This window comes from Camellia sinensis, chromosome 6, assembly GCF_055761805.1.
Source record: "Camellia sinensis isolate YWXY chromosome 6, ASM5576180v1, whole genome shotgun sequence".
In the NCBI taxonomy this organism is placed as follows: Eukaryota; Viridiplantae; Streptophyta; class Magnoliopsida; order Ericales; family Theaceae; genus Camellia; species Camellia sinensis.
This window is the reverse complement of record NC_138966.1, coordinates 2,590,001-2,594,962: the sequence shown is the minus strand read 5'-3', so window position 1 is coordinate 2,594,962 and position 4,962 is coordinate 2,590,001.

The window sequence follows — 4,962 nt, the reverse complement described above, 5'->3', positions numbered from 1 at the left end:
GCCCAGGCCGCGCCCAACATGGGGCGTACCTGCCCCTGCCTTGCCCTGGGCAAGGGAGGTGCCCCCCCCTTATAATAGCCTGTTAAGCCCTTTTCAGTCTGGCAGGAGGAAACATCAAGCATGTTCGAGGAGTCATAATGGGGTTTTTTTAAAAAGTAATGGTTTTTTGCCAAAACTTTCAACATGAAAGTTGTAGGAAATAATTTAATACACCATAAAAAAAATTAAAAAAAATATTTTTTTACCGAAAATATTTTATTTTAATTTATTTCGATATTAATACTTAAAAAATAATAAAAATTAATAAAAATGGTCAAAAAATTATGGAAAAATTCCCATAATTAAAGGATGATTCACTAGTAATTATAGAAATTATTAAATTATTTTTTTCATTTTTTTTTATTTTATTTTGATTTTTTTATGCCAAATAAGGGCTTTAAAAATTCGAAAAGCTCCAGAAAAATTGCAAAAAAATAGGGAATGACATTTAAAATTGATTGTAGTGCATTTTTAATTGTGTTGCACGGTTTGGGTAAGATTATAAAAGAATCATGTTCAAAAAGATCGATCGAGGCGGTGGCATGCCATGGCCTTGGCCTTGGCCATGCCTTGCACAGGGACTTGGCCTTGCCCACTGCCTTGGCCTTGGCCTTGGCCTTGGCTTTGGCCTTGGCCTTGGCCTTGGCATGGCATGGCATGCTCGCCGAGGCCGTGGCATGCCTTGCTGCTAGCCAAGGCCGTGGCGTGGCATGCTCGCCCAGCCCGTGGCATGCCATGCTCGCCCAGCCCGTGGCACGCCATGTTGGCCCAAGGCATTGGCATGGCATGCCGGCCAAGGCATGCTGGCCAACGTTGCACAAGGCGGTGCCATGGCATGGCATGCTGACCAAGACCGTGCCATGGCATGCTGGGCGAGGCCGGGCATGGCATGCTGGCCGAGGCCGTGGCTTGCCATGCCGCCACGGCCGTGGCATGCCGAGCAACGGACCGGCATGGCCCAGCCCGTGGCACGCCATGTTGGCCCAAGGCATTGGCATGGCATGCCGGCCAAGGCATGCTGGCCAACGCTGCGGCACGGCGTGCTGGACAAGGCGGTGCCATGGCATGGCATGCTGACCGAGGCCGTGGCATGGCATGTTGGGCGACGCCGTAGCAAGGCATGCGGGCCGAGGCCGTGGCATGGCATGTTTGCAACGCCGTGGCAAGACATGCGGGTCGTGGCATGGCATGGCATGCGGGCCGAGGCCGTGGCATGACATGTTGGCCTAGGCTAAGGCATGGCACGCCGGGCAACGCGGTGGCATGGCATGCCGGGCAACGCGGTGGCAAGGCATGCGGGCCGGGGCCGTGGCATGGCATGTTGGGCGACGCCGTAGCAAGGCATGCGGTCCGAGGCCGTGGCATGTCATGCGGGCCGAGGCCGTGGCATGGCATGTTGGGCGACGCCGTAGCAAGGCATGCGGGCCGAGGCCGTGGCATGTCATGCGAGCCGAGGCCGTGGCATGGCATGCGGGCCGAGGCCGTGGCATGGCAAGTTGGGCGACGTCGTGGCAAGGCATGCGGGCCGAGGCCGTGGCATGTCATGCGGGCCGAGGCCGTGGCTTGGCATGCGGGCCGAGGCCGTGGCATGGAATGTTGGGCGACGCCGTAGCAAGGCATGCGGGCCGAGGCCGTGGCATGTCATGCGGGCCGAGGCCGTGGCATGGCATGCGGGCCGAGGCCGTGTCATGGCAAGTTTGGCCCAGGCCGTGGCTCGACATGTTGGCCAAGGCTAAGGCATGGCACGCCGGTCAACGCGGTGGCATGGCATGCTGGGCAACGCGGTGGCAAGGCATGCGGGCCGAGGCCGTGGCATGGCATGTTGGGCAACGCCGTAGCAAGGCATGCGGGCCGAGGCCGTGGCATGGCATGCGGGCCGTGGCCGTGGCATGGCATGTTGGGCGACGCCGTGTCATGGCATGCGGGCCGAGGCCGTGGCATGGCATGTTTGGCAACGCCGTGGCAAGACATGCGGGCCGTGGCATGGCATGGCATGCGGGCCGAGGCCGTGGCATGGCATGCGGGCCGAGGCCGTGGCATGTCATGCGGGCCGAGGCCATGGCATGTAATGCGGGCCGAGGCCGTGGCATGTAATGCGGGTCGAGGCCGTGGCATGGCATGTTGGGCGACGCCGTACCAAGGCATGCGGGCCGAGGCCGTGGCATGGCATGCGGGCCGAGGCCGTGGCATGGCATGTTGGGCGACGCCGTAGCAAGGCATGCGGGCCGAGGCCGTGGCTCGACATGTTGGCCAAGGCTAAGGCATGGCACGCCGGGCAACGCGGTGGCATGGCATGCTGGGCAACGCGGTGGCAAGGCATGCGGGCCGAGGCCGTGGCATGGCATGTCGGGCAACGCCGTAGCAAGGCATGCGGGCCGAGGCTGTGGCATGGCATGCGGGCCGTGGCCGTGGCCGTGGCATGGCATGTTGGGCGACGCCGTGGCACGGCATGCGGGCCGAGGCCGTGGCATGGCATGTTTGGCAACGCCGTGGCAAGACATGCGGGCCGAGGCCGTGGCATGGCATGCGGGCCGAGGCCGTGGCATGCCATGTTGGGCAACGCCGTGGCAAGGCATGCGGGCCGAGGCCGTGGCATGGCATGCGGGCCGTGGCCGCGGCATGGCATGTTGGGCGACGCCGTGGCATGGCATGCGGGCCGAGGCCGTGGCATGGCATGTTTGGCAACGCCGTGGCAAGACATGCGGGCCGTGGCATGGCATGTTGGGCAACGCCGTGGCAAGGCATGCGGGCCGAGGCCGTGGCATGGCATGCGGGCCGAGGCCGTGGCATGTCATGCGGGCCGAGGCCGTGGCATGGCATGCGGGCCGAGGCCGTGGCATGGCATGCGGGCCGAGGCCGTGGCATGGCATGCGGGCCGAGGCCGTGGCATGGCATGCGGGCCGAGGCCGTGGCATGGCATGTTGGACGACGCCGTAGCAAGGCATGCGGGCCGGGGCCGTGGCATGGCATGTTTGGCAACGCCGTGGCATGACATGCGGGCCGTGGCATGGCATGGCATGCGGGCCGAGGCCGTGGCGTGGCATGTTGGGCAACGCCGTGGCAAGGCATGCGGGCCGAGGCCGTGGCATGTCATGCGGGGCGAGGCCGTGGCATGGCATGCGGGGCGAGGCCGTGGCATGGCATGCGGGGCGAGGCCGTTGCATGGCATGTTGGGCGACGCCGTAGCAAGGCATGCGGGCCGAGGCCGTGGCTCGACATGTTGGCCAAGGCTAAGGCATGGCACGCCGGGCAACGCGGTGGCATGGCATGCTGGGCAACGCGGTGGCAAGGCATGCGGGCCGAGGCCGTGGCATGGCATGTTGGGCAACGCCGTAGCAATGCATGCGGGCCGAGGCCGTGGCATGGCATGCGGGCCGTGGCCGGGGCATGGCATGTTGGGCGACGCCGTGGCATGGCATGCGGGCCGAGGCCGTGGCATGGCATGTTTGGCAACGCCGTGGCAAGACATGCGGGCCGTGGCATGGCATGGCATGCGGGCCGAGGCCGTGGCATGGCATGTTGGGCGACGCCGTGGCATGGCATGCGGGCCGAGGCCGTGGCATGGCATGTTTGGCAACGCCGTGGCAAGACATGCGGGCCGTGGCATGGCATGGCATGCGGGCCGAGGCCGTGGCATGGCATGCGGGCCGAGGCCGTGGCATGTCATGCGGGCCGAGGCCGTGGCATGTAATGCGGGCCGAGGCCGTGGCATGTAATGCGGGTCGAGGCCGTGGCATGGCATGTTGGGCGACGCCGTACCAAGGCATGCGGGCCGAGGCCGTGGCATGGCATGCGGGCCGAGGCCGTGGCATGGCATGTTGGGCGACGCCGTAGCAAGGCATGCGGGCCGAGGCCGTGGCTCGACATGTTGGCCAAGGCTAAGGCATGGCACGCCGGGCAACGCGGTGGCATGGCATGCTGGGCAACGCGGTGGCAAGGCATGCGGGCCGAGGCCGTGGCATGGCATGTCGGGCAACGCCGTAGCAAGGCATGCGGGCCGAGGCCGTGGCATGGCATGCGGGCCGTGGCCGTGGCCGTGGCATGGCATGTTGGGCGACGCCGTGGCATGGCATGCGGGCCGAGGCCGTGGCATGGCATGTTTGGCAACGCCGTGGCAAGACATGCGGGCCGAGGCCGTGGCATGGCATGCGGGCCGAGGCCGTGGCATGCCATGTTGGGCAACGCCGTGGCAAGGCATGCGGGCCGAGGCCGTGGCATGGCATGCGGGCCGTGGCCGCGGCATGGCATGTTGGGCGACGCCGTGGCATGGCATGCGGGCCGAGGCCGTGGCATGGCATGTTTGGCAACGCCGTGGCAAGACATGCGGGCCGTGGCATGGCATGTTGGGCAACGCCGTGGCAAGGCATGCGGGCCGAGGCCGTGGCATGGCATGCGGGCCGAGGCCGTGGCATGTCATGCGGGCCGAGGCCGTGGCATGGCATGCGGGCCGAGGCCGTGGCATGGCATGCGGGCCGAGGCCGTGGCATGGCATGCGGGCCGAGGCCGTGGCATGGCATGCGGGCCGAGGCCGTGGCATGGCATGTTGGACGACGCCGTAGCAAGGCATGCGGGCCGGGGCCGTGGCATGGCATGTTTGGCAACGCCGTGGCATGACATGCGGGCCGTGGCATGGCATGGCATGCGGGCCGAGGCCGTGGCGTGGCATGTTGGGCAACGCCGTGGCAAGGCATGCGGGCCGAGGCCGTGGCATGTCATGCGGGGCGAGGCCGTGGCATGGCATGCGGGGCGAGGCCGTGGCATGGCATGCGGGGCGAGGCCGTGGCATGGCATGTTGGGCGACGCCGTAGCAAGGCATGCGGGCCGAGGCCGTGGCTCGACATGTTGGCCAAGGCTAAGGCATGGCACGCCGGGCAACGCGGTGGCATGGCATGCTGGGCAACGCGGTGGCAAGGCATGCGGGCC